The sequence below is a fragment of the Lissotriton helveticus genome, chromosome 9 (genome assembly GCF_964261635.1).
Source record: "Lissotriton helveticus chromosome 9, aLisHel1.1, whole genome shotgun sequence".
In the NCBI taxonomy this organism is placed as follows: Eukaryota; Metazoa; Chordata; class Amphibia; order Caudata; family Salamandridae; genus Lissotriton; species Lissotriton helveticus.
Genome location: NC_136070.1, coordinates 1058691368 through 1058716229, shown reverse-complemented (window position 1 = coordinate 1058716229; position 24862 = coordinate 1058691368). Strand labels below are relative to the sequence as shown.

Below are 24862 nucleotides of genomic sequence, written 5' to 3'. Positions count from 1 at the left end.
CAAGTGGGAAGAAAAAGGGGGGTCTCAAAACGCGTTTTCCCCATGCAAGTTCTTAGACACAATTACAGCCCAAACTATTTAAAGTAATTACTCTAAATTTGGCAGAATGGTAGCTGTTGGTCCAGATAGCTACCTTTTTGTGATTTGGTGTAAATCTGTTCAGTAGTTCTGAGATATTTAAAGAAAACCAAATTTGGATGTCTAGAGATGAGGATACTTTGCGATGCCTAAGCGGAGATTCGCGAAACCCTTGTGCCAGTAGAAGTGCTGTGATTGACTGGCCGCAACCTATGTAGAATGTTGTGGCTACCATTTTGTAAACCAATAATATGTCCCCGTGGATGAAAAGCAAGATTGCAAACTATAAAAGGGGTCATGGTAGGGGTACCCTAACTCCACGGGTGCATGGTAGGGGTGTCTGAGGGACCCTTGTGAGTAAGAAAATGACCCAAATTTTTTTTACCATGTGGTTGGGGTCACAGGCCCATCACGATGCTCAGCACAGCTCCCCTGCGTAGCATTGAGGCAGAGTCACTAACCTTGCTGAAATTTAAAAAATATATATATACATTCACACACTCACTCGCACACTAATGCATGCACTCAGAAGGACCCACTCAGAGACATACACACTAAGTCTCAAACCCACTTAGATACTCACGCGCCTGCTCACAGACCCACTCACATACTCATATATCCACTCTCTCGCCCAGTCAGAGGCTCACACACCCACTCACTCACCTACTCAGATGATCATGCACCCACTCACAGATCCACTCAGACACTTGCACACCCATTCATATGCCCACTCAGGCCCTTATGCATCCACTCACAGACCAACTCACATACCCACGCAAAGACCCACTCAGGCATGCACCAAATCACAGACCCACTCAGATACTCACACACCCACTCACAGACCCACTCAGATACTTAGGCACACACTTACAGACCTATTCAGAGACTCATGCACCCACTCACTCCTCCACTCAGAGGATCTTCCACCCACAGACCCACCCAGACACTTACCTACCCACCCAGACACACTCAGACCCTCTTACACCAACACCACAACTCGTGCACCCACTCACAGATCTACTCAGTCACATACCCACTCCCAGACCCACTCAGACACTCACACACCTCCCTTAAAGTTTAAGTCAGACATTAATGTACCCACTCACAGACCCATCCAAACACTTAATCACACACTCCCAGGCACATTCAGGCACTCATGCACCCACTTCCAGATCCACCCTCTCACAGACCTACTCAGAGTCCATTACCTACTCCCATACCCACTCAGACACTTACACACCCACTCAAAGACCAAGTCAGATCTTCACGCACCCACTCACAGACCCGCACAGACACTGACGCACCTACTCACAGACCTACTCCTATTTTCTTGCATCTACTCCCAGACCCAATCTGAGACTCATGCACCCACTCCCAGACCCACTCACGCACCTACTCAGAGATTCACATACTCACTCTCAGACACTCATGCACCCACTCGCAGACTGTAAGAAAGTACCTCCGTTGACATGGTTAGCCTCCACTTTTTGCCTGATGCATGAAGTAATTTCAAACTTTAATTGCACTGGGTCCCTGCTAATTAGGTCCCCAGTGCTGTATCTCTTTCCTGAAACTGTACCATTATTGTCACCACTTCAGCTGCCCCTGTAAGTCCCTAGTAAATGGCGCCCCTGGTACCTAGGGTATGGGTACTGAATAGAGTCCTCTGGGGATGCAGTACAAATGTGTGCCACTCCAGGAGCCCCTCACCAAGACCAGGCAGGTTACCATTGCAGGCTGTGTGTCTTGGTGCAGAGGAAACCGAAGAGTAAACATGGCATAGAGCCCTGAATGCCATGCCCACATATACTGCAGGAGGTACAAGTAAGTCACCCCTACTGCCGGCCTTTCAGCCCTAAGGCAGGGTGCAATATATCCAATGGGCTGACGATCCAGCTACATTCAAGTCATTCTTGGATATTATAAGTTCCCAGGTGAGCCATAGAGAGTACATAGGCTGGATACTTGTCATTAAGAGTTTCAGAACTCCATGATGACTTAACTGTATCCTAAGATGTTTGGTACCAAACATCTCATCTTAATAAATCCTCACTGATGCCAGTGTTGTATTTATTAATAAATGTACACAGGAGACCCTTTTGAGGGTCCCCTGAAAACCTACCAAGCACGGGTGTGCTCTCTGACTAGTCTTAGCTAGTCAGCCACCACCAGAGATGTTTCTGACCTCTAGGGGTGAGAGCCAGTGCTCTCGGAGGCCAGGAACAAATCTGGATTTGGGTGCAGGTACTTCACACCTACTCCAGGCCGGTATGGCACACCAAGGCGGGAAGCCTCAAAGGTGGTACTGCCGTTGAAATCCAAGCCAGGCATCTCCAGAAAGTGAGGGTGCCAACCCACCTTTCCTGCTCCTCTTTTGGTGGGAAGTAATGCTGGGAAATTAGTAAGATGAGGAGGAGTGCCCAAATTTAGCCAGCAATGCCCCTAAGGTGTGGCTGGTGATGTAGACACTACTTTTGAAAATCCTTCATCTTGAGATGGTAGGAAATCAACCTATCAGGGCTAGTGCAGTGCCCCTTGCCATAGGAAGTGATCACTTAAAGGGTATAGACACCCTAAAGGTAGGTAGCTAATTGGTTTCTACCGGTCTTCCCCTATAAATCCCCTAAATGTAGTATTTATCACAAACACCCCGGCCAGATCATCGGCCAAACCCGCTCTCAAACTCCTTCATTGGCTCCCCATAAGGGAGAGAGTCAAATTTAAAGCCTTGTGTCTTGTGCACAAAACTTTGCACAACCAAGGCCCCCCAGTCCTCAGCAATTTTATCACCCCTTACATAGCCACTAGATCCCTCCGTTCCAACGCAGATAATCTCATCAATACCCCAAGATTTAGGAAAGTCCGTTCAGGAGGAAGACGCTTCTCGGTACAAGCGGCCCGTCTCTGGAATTTTCTTCCTCGTGACCTACGTCTTGAACCACAATATCTGCGCTTCAGGAAGTTGCTAAAGACACATCTTTTTCCCTAGCTCCTATGCCTTCCTCTTCGAGCTCAGCTCCCGGACCTCAGATTTACTGTTTTAGGGTTCTCTAGCGCTGGGATACCTCCGGGTGACTATGCGCTTTATAAAAATAAATAATAATAATAATAATAATAATTTAGGTGGCAACCTTGGGCCTTGCAATGTAGAGAGACCTCAGAAGATCAACGGACAAAGAAAAGCTGCTGAACTGAGAACTGATGACCTGCTGCACAAAATTGGCTCCACACCCAACTGGCTGCTTCCAGGACTCAGCCATCACTGTCTTATCCTGTTACTGTGAGGCCTCTAAGAACCCCAGAGCACCTCCAGCCTTTGATAAATTGCAGGGAACCTCCCTTGGAGTAGAGGAGTTACTCCCCTGCAGTCTGAAGGCACGAAACCATGAAGTCAAGTTTACCGACCTACTGCTCCCCGGCGACTTCGAAGCAGCATTCAAGCAAGAAGAAGTATTGTATCTCTAGAGGGTCAGATCTGTCCCTCCACTGAGTGAGAGAACACCAGAACCTACCGGAGCTGTGCCTTGCCAATCCCAATGGTACAGAACTACTGAAAGACAAAGAAGAAAGAGTCCAATCCGGACTCCAGCAACACAGGACGCAGACAGTCATCCAGGTACTTCGATATCCCTGAGACCTGCTCTGTTAGGGGCCCAGCTGTCCTGGAGTTACCTCTGCAGCTTGCCTGCCCCTGACCAAGAGGAACATCTTTTACGCACAATGCTTGTCTGCCCTATCTGCTCTACACCCAGCCCGTCCGTCTGGGGAACGATGAAGCAGCTGAGCTCCCATGGTCCTGAGACCTTTGCAACCTGCTCCCGCAAGTGAGACACCCCGGACTTACCTTTAAGTCCCTCTGTGCAGCGTGCTTTCAGGTGACCCCATTCTTCGTAGTGCGCCTGCTATCAGTGACCGGTACAAAAGGGGGTGGTGATGGACGGAGCATCTGAACCAATCAAACATTCACTCCCAGTCAAAAGATCTGGGTTTGATCCATCACCGTTCTTTAGCCCACTCTGCCACCCCAGTTCAGACATGGCTATATGCAAATCAGTCTGACCATGTGCCTCATAGGAACAGTCCAGCCCGAACTGCCAAGCCATGCCTTCCCTGGACCGGAAACAAGCTTCTGAGGACCGGTTTCTGGCATTCCAGCCGTCTTCAGCCCGGCTTGCTTGAATACAGTGGCAAAGTGAGCAAGGGACTCACGTCTGAGCATACCCTGCCACACTTATGGCGGCCAAAGCGGTACAAAAGGGGGGTGGTGATGGACGGAGCATCTGAACCAATCAAACACTCACACCCAGTCAAAAGATCTGGGGTTGATCCATCACCGTTCTTTAGCCCACTCTGCCACCCCAGTTCAGACATGGCTATATGCAAATCAGTCTGACCATGTGCCTCATGGGAACAGTCCAGCCCGAACTGCCAAGCCATGCCTTCCCTGGACCGGAAACAAGCTTCTGAGGACCGGTTTCTGGCATTCCAGCCGTCTTCAGCCCGGCTTGCTTGAATCCAGTGGCAAAGTGAGCAAGGGACTCACGTCTGAGCATACCCTGCCACACTTATGGCGGCCAAAGAGGTACAAAAGGGGGTGGTGATGGACGGAGCATCTGAACCAATCAAACACTCACACCCAGTCAAAAGATCTGGGTTTGATCCATCACCGTTCTTTAGCCCACTCTGCCACCCCAGTTCAGACATGGCTATATGCAAATCAGTCTGACCATGTGCCTCATGGGAACAGTCCAGCCCGAACTGCCAAGCCATGCCTTCCCTGGACCAGAAACAAGCTTCTGAGGACCGGTTTCTGGCATTCCAGCCGTCTTCAGCCCGGCTTGCTTGAATCCAGTGGCAAAGTGACCAAGGGACTCACGTCTGAGCATACCCTGCCACATTTATGGCGGCCAAAGCGGTACAAAAGGGGGTGGTGATGGACGGAGCATCTGAACCAATCAAACACTCACACCCAGTCACAAGATCTGGGTTTGATCCATCACCGTTCTTTAGCCCACTCTGCCACCCCAGTTCAGACATGGCTATAAGCAAATCAGTCTGACCCTGTGCCTCATGGGAACAGTCCAGCCCGAACTGCCAAGCCATGCCTTCCCTGGACCGGAAACAAGCTTCCGAGGGCCGGTTTCTGGAATTCCAGCCGTCTTCAGCCCGGCTTGCTTGAATCCAGTGGCAAAGTGAGCAAGGGACTCACGTCTGAGCATACCCTGCCACACTTATGGCGGCCAAAGCGGTACAAAAGGGGGGTGGTGATGGATGGAGCATCTGAACCAATCAAACACTCACACCCAGTCAAAAGATCTGGGTTTGATCCATCACCGTTCTTTAGCCCACTCTGCCACCCCAGTTCAGACATGGCTATATGCAAATCAGTCTGACCCTGTGCCTCATGGGAACAGTCCAGCCCGAACTGCCAAGCCATGCCTTCCCTGGACCGGAAACAAGCTTCCGAGGACCGGTTTCTGGCATTCCAGACGTCTTCAGCCCAGCTTGCTTGAATCCAGTGGCAAAGTGAGCAAGGGACTCACGTCTGAGCATACACTGCCACACTTATGGCGGCCAAAGCGGTACAAAAGGGGTGGTGATGGACGGAGCATCTGAACCAATCAAACACTCACACCCAGTCAAAAGATCTGGGTTTGATCCATCACCGTTCTTTGGCCCACTCTGCCACCCCAGTTAAGACATGGCTATATGCAAATCAGTCTGACCATGTGCCTCATGGGAACAGTCCAGCCCGAACTGCTAAGCCATGCCTTGCCTGGACCGAATGTATGACATTGTTCTGCATTCTGTCCATCACCTGTTTTGAATTTGTCACCCCGAGTGGGACGGGTATGCTCAGACGTCAGTCCCGTGCTCTCCATGCCACTGGAATCAAGCTATCCAGGCTGAAGAGGGCTGAAAGCCCGAAACTGGTCCTTGGATGCTTGTTTCCAGTCCAGGGAGGACCTGGCTTAGCAGTCAGGCTGGATTGTTCCCATGGGGCACAGGGTCAAGACTGTTTGCATATGGCTGGGTTCAAACTGGAAAGGCATGGTGAGCAAAAAAAACGATGGATTTAGGCCCAGATCTCTGTACTGGGGTGAATGTATGACATTGTTCTGCATTCTGTCCATCACCTGTTGTTTTGAATTTGTCACCCCGAGTGGGACGGGTATGCTCAGACGTGAGTCCCGTGCTCTCCATGCCACTGGAATCAAGCTATCCAGGCTGAAGAGGGTTGAAAGCCCGAAACCGGTCCTTGGATGCTTGTTTCCAGTCCAGGGAGGACCTGGCTTAGCAGTTTAGGCTGGACTGTTCCCATGGGGCACAGGGTCAAGACTGATTTGCATATGGCTGGGTTCAAACTGGAAAGGCATGGTGAGCAAAAAAACGATGGATTTAGGCCCAGATCTCTGTACTGGGGTGAATGTATGACATTGTTCTGCATTCTGTCCATCACCTGTTGTTTTGAATTTGCTATCAATGACCAGCACCCTGCTCCTGTCCAAAATCGTAATGCTCCAGATCTCCAGCTGCTAGAACATTGGTCTGGGCATGGCTACTTACCTAAATCTCGAAAGTGAACCTCAAGAACCCTCTGCCTGCTTTTATATGCTTTTTCCTATTTTCTCCCATTGACTTCTTTCGTTCCTAATTACACACAACAGTGATTTCTTTTGCGAACTTTAAAAATGCATAACTTAAAAAGTTCTTACCTTAGAACGAAGTTCTTGGTCTGAAAAATTATTAAAAAATCATTATTTTTCAAATTGGTCTTGGGTTTATTTTTGAGTGTGTGTATCATTTATTGCCTCTGTGAGTACAACAGACGCTTAGCATTCCCCTTTGAGAAGCCTAACTGCTCAAAAAGAGCATTAATATTATCTACTTTAGTCTCTGTATACCAATAAGGGTTCCACTGGACCCTCTGTACAGTGTACTTCATTTTAGTACATTAAATATAGAGCCAGCTTCCTACACAGGCCTACTCAGAGACTCATGCACCCACTCAAACACTTATACACCCACTCACAGATCAACTCATATTCTCATGCACCCACTCCCAGACCCAGTCAGACACTCATACACCCACTCACAGACCTACTCAGACTCCAGCACACATTCACAAACCCACTCAGAGACTCACACACCCACTAACAAACCTAGTCAGATCCTCACACACCCACAGACCTACTCAGACACCCACTCACACACCCACTCAGGCACTCACAGACCCACTCAGGCACTCACAAACCCACTCAGACACTGATGCACACAGTCACAGACCCACTCCCAGACTCATGCACCCACTTACAGACCCACTTAGAGACTCACACATAAACTAAGACATACTTGGAGACTCACACACCTAGTCTCAGACCCTGTGAGACATCAATGCAACCACTCAGACCCACAGAATCACCCACTCACTCACACCACACTCATTCATACACTCACAGAGCTACTCACAGACCCACTTAGAGACTTACTCACAGACCCACTCAGAGACTCACTCACAGACCCAGAGACACATGCACCTATTCACAGACCCACTCAGGCTCACACACCCACTCTCAGACCTACTCAGACACTCACAGACCCACTTAGACTCACACACTTAAATACCTATTCAGAGACTTGTGCACTCACACACACACCCACTAACAGACCTACTCAGTCACATATCCACTCACAGACCCACTCAGACATACACCCCCTCACAGACCAACTCAAAGACTCACATACCCCCTCACAAACCCAGTCAGACACTCGCACACCCACTCACAGGCCTACTCATACACCGCACCCAGTCATAGACCCACGCAGACACTCATACACCCACTCGCAGACACACTCACTCAGTCCTACTCAGATTCTCATGCACCCATGCACAGATCCACTCAGACACTCATGCACCCACTCACAGACCACCTCATGGCATCATGCACTCACTCACAGACCTACGCAGGGAATCATGCACTCACTCACAGACCCACTCATAGACTCATGCACCCTCTGACAGACCCACTCAGACACTCATGCACTCACTCACAGACTGACTCACACTTTCATGGAGGCACTCAAACCCATTCATCCACTCTGACAACCACTCACATACCTACTCAAACACACATGTATCCAATCAGACACCCACTCACCCATTCAGACACCCACTCACAGATGCACTAAGAGACTTATGCACCCACTCACAAGCCCACCCACTCAGATAGTTATGCACCCACTCCCATACCGACTCATATTCTCATGTAACCACTCCCAGACCAACTCAGACATTCACCCACCCACCCACTCACAGACCTACTCAGAGAGGTACGTACCAACTCCCAGACCCACTCAGACACTCATTGTAGTAAGCTGGCTCTCTATATAGTGTACTAAAAGGAAGTACACTGTGCCCCTTATTGGCTTACAGAGGCAAAAGTAGATAGTACTAATGCTGTGTTTGTGGTAGTGTGGGCAAGCAGTAAGGCTTATCAGAGGGTAGTGCAAAGCATTTGTTGTACTCATAGAGGCAATAAGTGAGACACACACTCAAGAATAAATCCAAGACCAATTTATAAAAATAGTATCAATTTTTATGTAATTGTTAAGGCTTAGAACTTTGATTTACAGTAAGTACTTTTACAGTTACAATTTTACAGAGTTCTCACAATATACCACCTTTACTTTTGCTTTCACGAAGTTCACCTTTTCGTTTTAGGTCAATAGCAGGACCAGGTCCAATGTCCAAGCAGCAGAATATTGGGAGCATCCCGGATTAGCCTGGGAGCAGAGGGCTGAGGGTCTTGGTAGCTGGTGGGGTACAATGAAGAGGGCCACTTGAAAAGACTTCACAGGACAACTTAAAGGTAAGTCCGGTGCAGTGCTTAATTTGTAAAATATGAAGTACAGGTGCTCAAATGTTTGTCAGAGGTCACACCTACTTTTCTCCAGCCCCACCCACTTCCTCCACTGACTCCACCCACTATCAACTGGCACGGGTAATAGTTGTATGAAATACCCGATCGGAATTTCAGTAAGGGAGCCTTCCTCAAAGTAAGCTTTTGATAAGAGGTTCCACTGTCCTGTGAAAATGTTTAAAAATATTAAATCAAACGTACATTTAAAGAACAATTTTGGAATACATTAGCTAAAATCACTAACGCATTGAAAAGGGACAATTCCAGTACTCTATGTGCTGATTTAGGGAAAGGACAATACAAAAGTATGGCATTTTTAACAGTCTATGAGTTCAAAGATACAACTTTTACATAGCTCATGTGACAAAATAAACCAAAATGTTCAGAAAACACTCTAAACAGATAACAAAGACACCCAAGCCAGAAAGTATGGAATCGTCTAACAAAGGCTCCCATGCCAGAAAGTATGAAAATGCCAAACAAAAGCACCCAAGATAGTGGTGCTGGAACCATTTTCAAAGTGTTGGTGCTGCCCTCAAAGTTACATCACTGAAGAAGTCAAGGTTATGAAAAATCCAAACATCACACTAAAGGCAAACATGTCAAACGAGCCTTGCCCATTTCGGCAGAAGTGGTGAGGGTGTGGTTAGGTATGTTGCAGCCAGTGGAGCATTTTGAAGACCACTGCTTGTTGAGTGGTGTTGGTGAACTGTATGAACCAAATCTTTCCACAATCCTAAACTCACCAACCCCAAGTGCCTCAACTTCCTGCTCTTTCCAGTGTTGTGGTAGAATTTCTGCTTATCGGCTGATGCTTTGGACAGTTGAGTAGCTACCAAACATCACTAGTTGTTAACAATATGACTGTAGGCATAGCTCTATGAAGCAGCGGTAACAATTCAAGATAGCTAGACGTAGGACTCTGAAGCAAAGCTAGTCCTGTGATTAATTACAAAAAGGGGGTGGTGATGGACAGAGTATCTGAGTTAATCAGAACACTCCTACCCAGTCAACAGATCAGGGCTTGATCCATCACCGTTTTTTAGCTCACTGCACCATCCCAGTTCAGAACCTGGCTATATGCAAATTAGTCTGTCCCTGGCCCAGTGCATCATGGGAACAGGGCAGACCAAACTACCAAGCCAATTTTTCACTGGAAAGGAAACAAGCTTCCGGGGACCGGTTTCTGGCATTTCAGCCGTCTTCGGCCCGGCTTGCTTGAATCCTGATGGTGCAATGAGCAAGGGACTCCTGTCTGAGCATACCCTTCCACACTCATAGTGGCCACAATAATTACAAAAAGGGGGTGGTGATGGACAGAGTATCTGAGTTAATCAGAACACTCCTACCCAGTCAACAGATCAGGGCTTGATCCATCACCGTTTTTTAGCTCACTGCACCATCCCAGTTCAGAACCTGGCTAAATGCAAATTAGTCTGTCCCTGGCCCAGTGCATCATGGGAACAGGGCAGACCAAACTACCAAGCCAATTCTTCACTGGAAAGGAAACAAGCTTCCGGGGACCGGTTTCTGGCATTACAGCCGTCTTCGGCCCGGCTTGCTTGAATCCTGATGGTGCAATGAGCAAGGGACTCATGTCTGAGCATACCCTTCCACACTCATAGTGGCCAAAATAATTACAAAAAGGGGGTGGTGATGGACAGAGTATCTGAGTTAATCAGAACACTCCTACCCAGTCAACAGATCAGGGCTTGATCCATCACCGTTTTTTAGCTCACTGCACCATCCCAGTTCAGAACCTGGCTATATGCAAATTAGTCTGTCCCTGGCCCAGTGCATCATGGGAACAGGGCAGACCAAACTACCAAGCCAATTCTTCACTGGAAAGGAAACAAGCTTCCGGGGACCGGTTTCTGGCATTACAGCCGTCTTCGGCCCGGCTTGCTTGAATCCTGATGGTGCAATGAGCAAGGGACTCATGTCTGAGCATACCCTTCCACACTCATAGTGGCCAAAATAATTACAAAAAGGGAGTGGTGATGGACAGAGTATCTGAGTTAATCAGAACACTCCTACCCAGTCAACAGATCAGGGCTTGATCCATCACCGTTTTTTAGCTCACTGCACCATCCCAGTTCAGAACCTGGCTATATGCAAATTAGTCTGTCCCTGGCCCAGTGCATCATGGGAACAGGGCAGACCAAACTACCAAGCCAATTCTTCACTGGAAAGGAAACAAGCTTCCGGGGACCGGTTTCTGGCATTACAGCCGTCTTCGGCCCGGCTTGCTTGAATCCTGATGGTGCAATGGGTAAGAGTGTTCTGATTAACTCTGATACTCTGTCCATCACCACCCCCTTTTTGTAATTATTTTGGCCACCATGAGTGTGGAAGGGTATGCTCAGATGTGAGTCCCTTGCTCACTGCACCATCAGGATTCATGCAAGCCGGGCCGAAGACGGCTGTAATGCCAGAAACCGGTCCCCGGAAGCTTGTTTCCTTTCCAGTAAAGAATTGGCTTGGTAGTTTGGTCTGCCCTGTTCCCATGATGCACTGGGCCAGGGTCAGACTAATTTGCATGTAGCCAGGTTCTGAACTGGGATGGTGCAGTGAGCTAAAAAACGGTGATGGATCAAGCCCTGATCTTTTGACTGGGTAGGAGTGTTCTGCTTAATTCAGATATTCTGTCCATCACCACCCCCTTTTGAATCGTTTTGGCCAACACAAGTGTGGAAGGGTATGCTCAGATGTGAGTCCCTTGCTCACTGCACCATCAGGATTCATGCAAGCCGGGCCGAAGACGGCTGTAATGCCAGAAACCGGTCCCCGGAAGCTTGTTTCCGTTCCAGTAAAGAATTGGCTTGGTAGTTTGGTCTGCCCTGTTCCCATGATGCACTGGGCCAGGGTCAGACTAATTTGCATGTAGCCAGGTTCTGAACTGGGATGGTGCAGTGAGCTAAAAAACGGTGATGGATCAAGCCCTGATCTTTTGACTGGGTAGGAGTGTTCTGCTTAATTCAGATACTCTGTCCATCACCACCCCCTTTTGAATCGTTTTGGCCACCACAAGTGTGGATAGGTATGCTCAGATGTGAGTCCCTTGCTCACTGCACCATCAGGATTCATGCAAGCCGGGCCGAAGACGGCTGTAATGCCAGAAACCGGTCCCCGGAAGCTTGTTTTCTTTCCAGTAAAGAATTGGCTTGGTAGTTTGGTCTGCCCTGTTCCCATGATGCACTGGGCCAGGGTCAGACTAATTTGCATGTAGCCAGGTTCTGAACTGGGATGGTGCAGTGAGCTAAAAAACTGCGATGGATCAAGCCCTGATCTTTTGACTGGGTAGGAGTGTTCTGCTTAATTCAGATACTCTGTCCATCACCACCCCCTTTTGAATCGTTTTGCCCACCACAAGTGTGGAAGGGTATGCTCAGATGTGAGTCCCTTGCTCACTGCACCATCAGGATTCATGCAAGCCGGGCCGAAGACGGCTGTAATGCCAGAAACCGGTCCCCGGAAGCTTGTTTCCTTTCCAGTAAAGAATTGGCTTGGTAGTTTGGTCTGCCCTGTTCCCATGATGCACTGGGCCAGGGTCAGACTAATTTGCATGTAGCCAGGTTCTGAACTGGGATGGTGCAGTGAGCTAAAAAACTGCGATGGATCAAGCCCTGATCTTTTGACTGGGTAGGAGTGTTCTGCTTAATTCAGATACTCTGTCCATCACCACCCCCTTTTGAATCGTTTTGCCCACCACAAGTGTGGAAGGGTATGCTCAGATGTGAGTCCCTTGCTCACTGCACCATCAGGATTCATGCAAGCCGGGCCGAAGACGGCTGTAATGCCAGACACCGGTCCCCGGAAGCTTGTTTCCTTTCCAGTAAAGAATTGGCTTGGTAGTTTGGTCTGCCCTGTTCCCATGATGCACTGGGCCAGGGTCAGACTAATTTGCATGTAGCCAGGTTCTGAACTGGGATGGTGCAGTGAGCTAAAAAACGGTGATGGATCAAGCCCTGATCTTTTGACTGGGTAGGAGTGTTCTGCTTAATTCAGATACTCTGTCCATCACCACCCCCTTTTGAATCGTTTTGGCCACCACAAGTGTGGAAGGGTATGCTCAGATGTGAGTCCCTTGCTCACTGCACCATCAGGATTCATGCAAGCCGGGCCGAAGACGGCTGTAATGCCAGAAACCGGTCCCCGGAAGCTTGTTTCCTTTCCAGGAAAGAATTGGCTTGGTAGTTTGGTCTGCCCTGTTCCCATGATGCACTGGGCCAGGGTCAGACTAATTTGCATGTAGCCAGGTTCTGAACTGGGATGGTGCAGTGAGCTAAAAAACGGTGATGGATCAAGCCCTGATCTTTTGACTGGGTAGCAGTGTTCTGCTTAATTCAGATACTCTGTCCATCACAACCCCCTTTTGAATCGTTTTGGCCACCACAAGTGTGGAAGGGTATGCTCAGATGTGAGTCCCTTGCTCACTGCACCATCAGGATTCATGCAAGCCGGGCCGAAGATGGCTGTATTGCCAGAAACCGGTCCCCGGAAGCTTGTTTCCTTTCCAGTAAAGAATTGGCTCGGTAGTTTGGTCTGCCCTGTTCCCATGATGCACTGGGCCAGGGTCAGACTAATTTGCATGTAGCCAGGTTCTGAACTGGGATGGTGCAGTGAGCTAAAAAACTGTGATGGATCAAGCCCTGATCTTTTGACTGGGTAGGAGTGTTCTGCTTAATTCAGATACTCTGTCCATCACCACCCCCTTTTGAATCGTTTTGGCCACCACAAGTGTGGAAGGGTATGCTCAGATGTGAGTCCCTTGCTCACTGCACCATCAGGATTCATGCAAGCCGGGCCGGAGACGGCTGTAATGCCAGAAACCGGTCCCCGGAAGCTTGTTTCCTTTCCAGTAAAGAATTGGCTTGGTAGTTTGGTCTGCCCTGTTCACATGATGCACTGGGCCAGGGTCAGACTAATTTGCATGTAGCTAGGTTCTGAACTGGGATGGTGCAGTGAGCTAAAAAACGGTGATGGATCAAGCCCTGATCTTTTGACTGGGTAGGAGTGTTCTGCTTAATTCAGATACTCTGTCCATCACCACCCCCTTTTGAATCGTTTTGGCCACCACAAGTGTGGAAGGGTATGCTCAGATGTGAGTCCCTTGCTCACTGCACCATCAGGATTCATGCAAGCCGGGCCGAAGACGGCTGTAATGCCAGAAACCGGTCCCCGGAAGCTTGTTTCCTTTCCAGTAAAGAATTGGCTTGGTAGTTTGGTCTGCCCTGTTCCCATGATGCACTGGGCCAGGGTCAGACTAATTTGCATGTAGCCAGGTTCTGAACTGGGATGGTGCAGTGAGCTAAAAAATGGTGATGGATCAAGCCCTGATCTTTTGACTGGGTAGGAGTGTTCTGCTTAATTCAGATACTCTGTCCATCACCACCCCCTTTTGAATCGTTTTGGCCACCACAAGTGTGGAAGGGTATGCTCAGATGTGAGTCCCTTGCTCACTGCACCATCAGGATTCATGCAAGCCGGGCCGAAGACGGCTGTAATGCCAGAAACCGGTCCCCGGAAGCTTGTTTCCTTTCCAGTAAAGAATTGGCTTGGTAGTTTGGTCTGCCCTGTTCCCATGATGCACTGGGCCAGGGTCAGACTAATTTGCATGTAGCCAGGTTCTGAACTGGGATGGTGCAGTGAGCTAAAAAACGGTGATGGATCAAGCCCTGATCTTTTGACTGGGTAGGAGTGTTCTGCTTAATTCAGATACTCTGTCCATCACCACCCCCTTTTGAATCGTTTTGGCCAACACAAGTGTGGAAGGGTATGCTCAGATGTGAGTCCCTTGCTCACTGCACCATCAGGATTCATGCAAGCCGGGCCGAAGACGGCTGTAATGCCAGAAACCGGTACCCGGAAGCTTGTTTCCTTCCCAGTAAAGAATTGGCTTGGTAGTTTGGTCTGCCCTGTTCCCATGATGCACTGGGCCAGGGTCAGACTAATTTGCATGTAGCCAGGTTCTGAACTGGGATGGTGCAGTGAGCTAAAAAACGGTGATGGATCAAACCCTGATCTTTTGACTGGGTAGGAGTGTTCTGCTTAATTCAGATACTCTGTCCATCACCACCCCCTTTTGAATCGTATTGGCCACCACAAGTGTGGAAGGGTATGCTCAGATGTGAGTCCCTTGCTCACTGCACCATCAGGATTCATGCAAGCCGGGCCGAAGACGGCTGTAATGCCAGAAACCGGTCCCCGGAAGCTTGTTTCCTTTCCAGGAAAGAATTGGCTTGGTAGTTTGGTCTGCCCTGTTCCCATGATGCACTGGGCCAGGGTCAGACTAATTTGCATGTAGCCAGGTTCTGAACTGGGATGGTGCAGTGAGCTAATAAACGGTGATGGATCAAGCCCTGATCTTTTGACTGGGTAGGAGTGTTCTGCTTAATTCAGATACTCTGTCCATCACCACCCCCTTTTGAATCGTTTTGGCTACCACAAGTGTGGAAGGGTATGCTCAGATGTGAGTCCCTTGCTCACTGCACCATCAGGATTCATTCAAGCCGGGCCGAAGACGGCTGTAATGCCAGAAACCGGTCCCCGGAAGCTTGTTTCCTTTCCAGTAAAGAATTGGCTTGGTAGTTTGGTCTGCCCTGTTCCCATGATGCACTGGGCCAGGGTCAGACTAATTTGCATGTAGCCAGGTTCTGAACTGGGATGGTGCAGTGAGCTAAAAAACTGTGATGGATCAAGCCCTGATCTTTTGACTGGGTAGCAGTGTTCTGCTTAATTCAGATACTCTGTCCATCACAACCCCCTTTTGAATCGTTTTGGCCACCACAAGTGTGGAAGGGTATGCTCAGATGTGAGTCCCTTGCTCACTGCACCATCAGGATTCATGCAAGCCGGGCCGAAGATGGCTGTAATGCCAGAAACCGGTCCCCGGAAGCTTGTTTCCTTTCCAGTAAAGAATTGGCTCGGTAGTTTGGTCTGCCCTGTTCCCATGATGCACTGGGCCAGGGTCAGACTAATTTGCATGTAGCCAGGTTCTGAACTGGGATAGTGCAGTGAGCTAAAAAACTGTGATGGATCAAGCCCTGATCTTTTGACTGGGTAGGAGTGTTCTGCTTAATTCAGATACTCTGTCCATCACCACCCCCTTTTGAATCGTTTTGGCCACCACAAGTGTGGAAGGGTATGCTCAGATGTGAGTCCCTTGCTCACTGCACCATCAGGATTCATGCAAGCCGGGCCGAAGACGGCTGTAATGCCAGAAACCGGTCCCCGGAAGCTTGTTTCCTTTCCAGTAAAGAATTGGCTTGGTAGTTTGGTCTGCCCTGTTCCCATGATGCACTGGGCCAGGGTCAGACTAATTTGCATGTAGCTAGGTTCTGAACTGGGATGGTGCAGTGAGCTAAAAAACGGTGATGGATCAAGCCCTGATCTTTTGACTGGGTAGGAGTGTTCTGCTTAATACAGATACTCTGTCCATCACCACCCCCTTTTGAATCGTTTTGGCCACCACAAGTGTGGAAGGGTATGCTCAGATGTGAGTCCCTTGCTCACTGCACCATCAGGATTCATGCAAGCCGGGCCGAAGACGGCTGTAATGCCAGAAACCTGTCCCCGGAAGCTTGTTTCCTTTCCAGTAAAGAATTGGCTTGGTAGTTTGGTCTGCCCTGTTCCCATGATGCACTGGGCCAGGGTCAGACTAATTTGCATGTAGCCAGGTTCTGAACTGGGATGGTGCAGTGAGCTAAAAAACGGTGATGGATCAAGCCCTGATATTTTGACTGGGTAGGAGTGTTCTGCTTAATTCAGATACTCTGTCCATCACCACCCCCTTTTGAATCGTTTTGGCCACCACAAGTGTGGAAGGGTATGCTCAGATGTGAGTCCCTTGCTCACTGCACCATCAGGATTCATGCAAGCCAGGCCGAAGACGGCTGTAATGCCAGAAACCGGTCCCCGGAAGCTTGTTTCCTTTCCAGTAAAGAATTGGCTCGGTAGTTTGGTCTGCCCTGTTCCCATGATGCACTGGGCCAGGGTCAGACTAATTTGCATGTAGCCAGGTTCTGAACTGGGATGGTGCAGTGAGCTAAAAAACGGTGATGGATCAAGCCCTGATATTTTGACTGGGTAGGAGTGTTCTGCTTAATTCAGATACTCTGTCCATCACCACCCCCTTTTGAATCGTTTTGGCCACCACAAGTGTGGAAGGGTATGCTCAGATGTGAGTCCCTTGCTCACTGCACCATCAGGATTCATGCAAGCCAGGCCGAAGACGGCTGTAATGCCAGAAACCGGTCCCCGGAAGCTTGTTTCCTTTCCAGTAAAGAATTGGCTCGGTAGTTTGGTCTGCCCTGTTCCCATGATGCACTGGGCCAGGGTCAGACTAATTTGCATGTAGCCAGGTTCTGAACTGGGATGGTGCAGTGAGCTAAAAAACGGTGATGGATCAAGCCCTGATCTTTTGACTGGGTAGGAGTGTTCTGCCTAATTCAGATACTCTGTCCATCACCACCCCCTTTTGAATCGTTTTGGCCAACACAAGTGTGGAAGGGTATGCTCAGATGTGAGTCCCTTGCTCACTGCACCATCAGGATTCATGCAAGCCAGGCCGAAGACGGCTGTAATGCCAGAAACCGGTCCCCGGAAGCTTGTTTCCTTTCCAGTAAAGAATTGGCTTGGTAGTTTGGTCTGCCCTGTTCCCATGATGCACTGGGCCAGGGTCAGACTAATTTGCATGTAGCCAGGTTCTGAACTGGGATGGTGCAGTGAGCAAAAAAGCGGTGATGGATCAAGCCCTGATCTTTTGACTGGGTAGGAGTGTTCTGCTTAATTCAGATACTCTGTCCATCAATTCAGATACTCTGTCCATCACCACCACCTTTTGAATAGTCCTGTGATTAAGACAGGTTATATAGAGGGGATCCTACTCCTGCCATCGCATCCGGTATGTTTGGTACCTCCAGAGCTTGGCACTTTAACTTAAGGCAATCTCAGGAATGGGCTGATGAGGTGAGCTGGCCTCCCTCATAATAGGGAAAATTCAGACTTTCCCAGATCCGAAAAGCAGACCCTTGCCTTGGGTCAAGACTTCAAGGGCACTTTGTAGGCAGCATATAGGCCTGTGTTTAATGGTAAGAGTGAAACTGCAAGCTAGCCTGAGCCTCTCCCAGAGATGCTTGTGCTGGTAGGGATTCTTTGTTGAGCTTCCTGCAACAGATTTGTGTTGTAGCTACTACCAGGTGTGTTTTGAAGAAGTGTAGGAGTGGAGAAGTGTGGCTCAATGGTTAGAGCAGGCAGACCTTGATGCAGAGCTCTGGCCAGGGACCAGGGTTCGATTCCCGCCTCAGCGGGTCTCCGACTCATTAATTACCCTGACTGGATATTCTCGCCTCAGTACGTGTTCTGATCATGGGTCCCACGCTGCAACTCTGGGCAATAGCTTGCTTAGTCTCCACAACGGCCCCAAAAGCGCTGGGATGCCTGGCTGCACCTGGGGGGTGCCCTGGAGTGGACATTTCCCAGGAAAGCCAGGAAGGGTTCCTAAGCGGTATACGGACAGCGCCGGGACACCTCCGGTGGAGGTAGCTGTGCGCTTTACAAATTCCGACATTTATTTAATTTTTTGAAGAGGGATATCTTTACATCTATTTTCTGGCTTGAACACCTGTGCAGAATTACTTAACATATCAAATGTACACATTTGAAAAAAAACTTCAATGTAAGGACTTTCAAGAGTAAAAATTCAGAGGCCTATAGTATTATAGATAGCTTTGGACTGTGGTTTTGTTGCAGGCCACGCGAGTGAGTACATTTTTACCATAACCTTGTCCTAAATATTACAAACATCGCTCAAAGGTGTTGAGGAATCACAGACATGGAAGGCCCTGTTTAGGAACATAATGCTTTAATAAAGGGTGATGATTCCGCTCAAAACGTATGATTCAGACAATCTTGATGCACAAATGGGTGCAATGTCTGATATTTATATGTTTCTAATCTCTCGTCTTCATTGCTTGATTTTGCTTGCCAGAAAGTGTCAATCATAGTCAGTACTACTGGTTCATAGTCGTTGAAATGTCACTCATAATTACACTGAATTGACTGAAATTATGAAAATGGCACTCATAGGAATCTGAAACCTTGGCAGCTATGCAGCGGATATCAGTGTCACTGGGCAAAGGGTGCACTGCAACGAGGGCAGAAGGACTTCACTACCTGGCAAACGAAACTCTCCACTGCAAGCCTTGCTGCCAAGAGAAGAGCACTTTCAAGGTCTGGCTGTTCCCCTTTCACTCATCCAGCCTCTGCTGAGAGGTAACCAAGCTGCTTCCTGGACCAGAGATTGTATCCTGATGCCAATGTCTTTACTTGCTGCTAAAGCTCCCCCACCCCTCCCAGTCCAAATCAATGTTGCTGCTAAAGGCCCAACTCACTAGCCTATAAGGGAAAGGGTGGCCCTTTAATAAGTTGTATTGACATAATAAACTGGAGCTAAAAGCCTTGCAAGGCAGTGCAAGCAGGAACCTCAATCCGTTGGTCTATAGGCCCCAGGCATGCATAGGTAAACACAGAGAACAAATTATTTGGCTGAGGCAGGGCTGTGGTTCATGCCAAACTACACTCACCTGCTACAGCCCCCAGGACCCTGATATACTACTGGCCTTATCTCTTTGGACCTGCAGGTGACAAGCAACCCATTTAAAGGAAGGTGGCTGCTTACTAGTGGGTTCGAGAGTGAGAACGTTAACCAGACCTCCAAAGTCATGCTAGAAGCCTCATATTAGGATAGCTGCAGCATGCAGAAAACACTGGTGTTGATGTCCCCATATAGACCAGTGCTGGCACCCTATGTGAACCCTTCAAAAGCCTGTACCAAGCAAAGCTTGTAGTGACGTGTTTACGTAGGCCAGAGAGAGTGTTGGGTCGTCTTTATGTCCGACTCCTGGCCTCCCCCAAGCTATCCACCATCTTATGCAGTTCAAACCCTAGGCTCTGCGCCATTTTGTTTCCATGCTGACTTTTCTTGGTGTATTTTATGTAGGTCAGCCTTGAAGTTTAATTTGGGAGCATACCCTTGAGAGTCAGTGCCGCACTGGCGGAAAACTGTATGTTTCCCTTAGTTCATTTATATCTGCAGGATATCGTACTGCTGCAGTAATCCCAGATACCCACTACAAGCTCTGGGTTGCAGTCTCCATCGCAGCCCAGTGTAAAATCTCTTCCTAGTGTTTAGTCCTGGACGTCTGCTCCAGGGGGTCCTGGAGCAGCACCCAGTAGGAATGTTTCGGGGTTCAACAGAAGGGAAACCTATGTTGTCGGAGTGCGCCCACCTTTAACAGAGGAGACCAGTAGTAGCCAGGCTGCGTTGAGCACTGCCCCACGTGGTGTGGACTCTACTGACACTACTGCCTCGGTCCACACTATGATCACAAGTAGTTCAACTTTCTTTTAAATTGGTTTTCAATAAAGCCTGATAAATGCGTAACATGTCTGAAAGGGTTTCTGTCTCTTTGTTGGTTTGAGGGGGTGGGATTGTTTATTTCTTTGCTTATTTTTGAAAAAAAGTAATTTCACATTCTTCTGCACGAAGCCAAATTACCAAGCACCCCTTTCCCTTAGTAAAGTACAGATTTAAAACTGAACACTTTAAACGAAAGAACACTTTTTAACACAAGTGTGGATGGCTACAGTACTTGGTTATGATTATTACCGTTTCGTGGTGGGCCGGGGCACTGCTTTCACTAACTGATACATAGTTTTGAAGCAGCAAACTATTTAGGAGAGAGGGAGACTGGAAGAAACTTCAGGCGCCGGGCAGGACCTTTAACTTAACCCCGGCCAGGCCCTTCATCGTGATATATGAGAGAGTACAGCCAGCGGCCGCTACTAGGCCAGGCAGAGGCAGTGGCACAGTATCATCAAATCAGCGTCACATCACCTTGCTAAACAAATATAAAAGCAGCGTTTCTTTGGCAATGGGCCTGGCTACCCGCACTTACCTACGGTTATGTGGTGGGCTGGGGCACTGCCTTAATTCGCTGATATAGGCCTGGTGGTGCAGCTGCCTCCCCTAAACATTGGCGGGCTCACTTCAATGCTGCTCATGACTCATGGGGTGCGGGCGTGCCGGGGCCTAGCGATCTGTAATCTGCTCACGCTGCCTGGCTGCCGCACAAACCCTGCACCTGCACAACCAAATGCAGCCCAAATTGCCAAATCAGTGTCCCAACCACTGGAAACACTTAACTGAGGGCCGCCAAAGCAGTCATGCCGTCTGAATCTTCTTCGCTCAGCCTCCCATAGCTGCAACAATCTTTACAGGGACTTGGGAGACAAGAACACTCTGCGCCGAGGGAGTGAATTAAATATAAATCATCAACATCATACGTGACGTCACGTGCAGCAGACGCTGTAGAACCGGCCCTGAGAAGTAAGTGCCGGTGCTAAGCACCGGAAAGCATCGGCACAAATTAAGCACTGGTCGGTGGGTCCAGCTCGAGGGAGGGGGGTCCCAAGTGTCTCAGGAGCATGGCAGCACAGCTGGGTCATCATTACAGGGGTTGGACGGGCTGGGTGCAGAGCAGATAGGTCAGCTGGGCACCATGCGTGAAGATGTCCTTGCGGTTAGGAGCAGGCAACTTGGAGAGACGATTTTGGGAAAGTTGGACCACTCACAACATGGTTTTCAGAGTTCTTGTCGTCCCTCAATGGCTGCTTGCTTCAAGGATAGTTGGAGTCTGGTATGGACTCTTCATCTCACTGTTTGCTAAAGGGGGTCTGGGTGAAGGGGGTTGGTATGGTGCAGTTCCCATAGGTCCTGGTGTCTCCAAATGTATTGACTCTCTGGAACTGGTGTACCTCTTTTGGCTTGGGTGCTGCTTCTGAGTAACCTGTAATCAGCAAGTTAACAAACCGGAATTAGTGAGTTCGGTGTCTGCGGTGTGCAGGGGAGTGAAACTTTCACTCCAAGGGAGGTTCTTGGCGATTTCTCAAAGGCTGGAGGAGCTCCAGGGTTCTTGGAGTCCTCACAGGTTCAGAACAAGACTACACAACCATGATTGTCAAGTCCTTGAGGCAGCATGCAGGGTTTGGCTTCAATTCCCCTGAAGCGGGGCTCCAGTTCTTGGGCAGCAGCTCTTCTTTGCCCATGTCTATTTCTTGTCCATCAAATCTAAGGTTAAAGGTCCTGAGATGCCATCTCAATACTACATTTAGGGACATTAAAAGGGGAAACAGGTGGTAGCCAATGGGCACCTACCTTTAGGGTATCTATGCCCTCTAAGTGACCATTTCCTGTGGGAAGGGGCACTACTCTAGCCCTGACAGTTTCTTTTCCCACCATCTCAAGATGGTGGGTTTTCAAGTAAGGGGTCCACATCACCTGCCACACCTTAGGGGTGGTGCTGGCTAGATGTGAACACTCCTCATCTAACTAATTTTTCCACCTGTCCTCCTGCCAAATGTGGAGCAGGACAGGAGGGTTGGCATCCCCCACGATCTGGGGAAGCCCGGCTGCAATTTAAGGGTGGCATTGCCTATGAAGCTTCCTGCTTTGGAAGACCATTTCGGCCTGATGTGAAGCACCTCTGCCCAGAGCAGGCTTTGTTTCTGGTCTCTGAAAGCACAGGATCTCATACCATGAGGTCAGAAACCTGTCTGGTGATGGAAGGCTGGCTATGACTAGTCAGAGACCACACCAGTGCTTGGTAGGTTTTCAGGGAACACTCTAAAGGGTCTCCTGTGTGCATTGATTAATAATTCCAACACTGTCATCAGTGAGGATTTATTATAACAAGATGTTTGGTACCAAACATCTTAGGGTACAGTGAAGTCATCATGGAGCTAGGAAACTCGTAATGACAAGGGTATACACCCATTACAACGCATTTTTTACAACGCACTACCATTACAACGGAACTTTTACAACGCAAATACTATTACAACGCATTTATTTACAACGCATGTTTTTACAACGCAGGTACTTTTACAACGCATACCATTACAACGTAAGTATTGGTAAGTATATAATTATATTTAAAATGTTATATGTTAGGTTTTTTTTAAAGGGGTATTTTTAGGGTTCTGGGTCAGTTTTGGGTTTTTGGGTAAAGGGGTATTTTTAGGGTTCAGGGTCAGTTTTGGGTTTTGGGGTAAAGGGGTATTTTTAGGGTTCAGGGTCAGTTTTGGGTTTTTGGGTAAAAGGGTATTTTTAGGGTTCAGGGTCAGTTTTGGGTTTTTGGGTAAAGGGGTATTTTTAGGGTTCAGGGTCAGTTTTCAGTTTTTGGGTAAAGGGGTATTTTTAGGGTTCAGGGTCAGTTTTCAGTTTTTGGATAAAGGGGTATTTTTAGGGTTCAGGGTCAGTTTTCAGTTTTTGGGTAAAGGGGTATTTTTAGGGTTTAGGGTCAGTTTTCAGTTTTTGGGTAAAGGGGTATTTTTAGGGTTCAGGGTCAGTTTTCAGTTTTTGGGTAAAGGGGTATTTTTAGGGTTTAGGGTCAGTTTTCAGTTTTTGGGTAAAGGGGTATTTTTTGGGTTCAGGGTCAGTTTTGGGTTTTTGGGTAAAGGGGTATTTTTAGGGTTCAGGGTCAGTTTTCAGTTTTTGGGTAAAGGGGTATTTTTAGGGTTCAGGGTCAGTTTTGGGTTTTTGGGTAAAGGGGTATTTTTAGGGTTCAGGGTCAGTTTTCAGTTTTTGGGTAAAGGGGTATTTTTAGGGTTTAGGGTCAGTTTCCAGTTTTTGGGTAAAGGGGTATTTTTAGGGTTCAGGGTCAGTTTTCAGTTTTTGGGTAAAGGGGTATTTTTAGGGTTTAGGGTCAGTTTTCAGTTTTTGGGTAAAGGGGTATTTTTTGGGTTCAGGGTCATTTTTGGGTTTTTGGGTAAAAGGGTATTTTTAGGGTTCAGGGTCAGTTTTGGGTTTTTGGGTAAAGGGGTATTTTTAGGGTTCAGGGTCAGTTTTGGGTTTTTGGGTAAAGGGGTACAGGGTAAAAATAAAATAAAATTAAATTTAAATTAAATTAATTAAATGAAATTAAATTAAATTAAATTAAATTAAATTAAATTAAATTAAATACAATTACATTAAATTATATTAATTTTAAATAATATACAATTAAAAAAATTATATATACTTACCAATACTTACGTTGTAATGGTATGCGTTGTAAAGGTACCTGCGTTGTAAAAAAATGCGTTGTAAATACATGCGTTGTAATAGTATTTGCGTTGTAAAAGTCCCGTTGTAACGGTATGCGTTGTAAAAGTATGCGTTTTAACGTCATACATCCACAGGGTAATATCTGCTCATCCAGGTATGTCCACACATAAGATATAGTGTTCCCTGCTTTCGGGATTGAAGGCCTGTATAGGGGTGATTTATCTATACCTCATTCAGTGTATGGGGTCATGGAACACAGGGCTGTGAGCCCTGTCGACTCTTCAGTCTTGCACCAAGACATGCAGCCTGCAGTGGCAGTTTGCATGGTCTTTGTGACAGGTCTCTGAGGTGGCACAATTTGCGCTGCAGCCCCAGTGGCCCCTATCCAGTGCCCATGCCCCAAGAACCAGGGGTACCATTTACTAGGGTCTTACAAGAGTGGCTGAATTTGTGCCAATCGTGGTACAGTTTTAGGAAAGAGCTATGGTGCTGGCAACCTGGTTAACAGGGACCCAGTGCACTTATAGTTCAAAATCACATCAGACATCAGGCAAAAAGTGGGGGCGAACCATGTCAAAAATAAGCACTTTCCTACACTCATGTACCCACTCACAGACCCACTTGGGTACTCACATACCCACTCAAGATTAAGGAGCACAAGAAAGCAGCTAGCCAGGGCAGAAATCCGGATCCCAAAGGATATCCAAGAAAGAAGCGACTCACCAAAGAACAAAAATATATTTCCACTACAACA

The 24862-nt window shown here is 48.1% G+C and overlaps 1 protein-coding gene across 3 annotated transcripts in view; it reads left to right on the top strand.

Annotated features, from left to right (window-relative positions):
• The window catches only part of HRH1 (histamine receptor H1), a 558032-nt gene that overhangs the window by 142751 nt on the left and 390419 nt on the right, over positions 1 to 24862 (top strand). Inside the window, exon 2 of one of the 3 annotated variants that reach the window (XM_078661412.1) lies at positions 8801 to 8948. The exons of the other annotated variants lie outside the window; for them this stretch is intronic. The gene's annotated coding sequence lies outside the window, so the exon portion shown is untranslated. The remainder of the gene's footprint in view (positions 1 to 8800; positions 8949 to 24862) is intronic. 3 annotated transcript variants of the gene reach the window in all.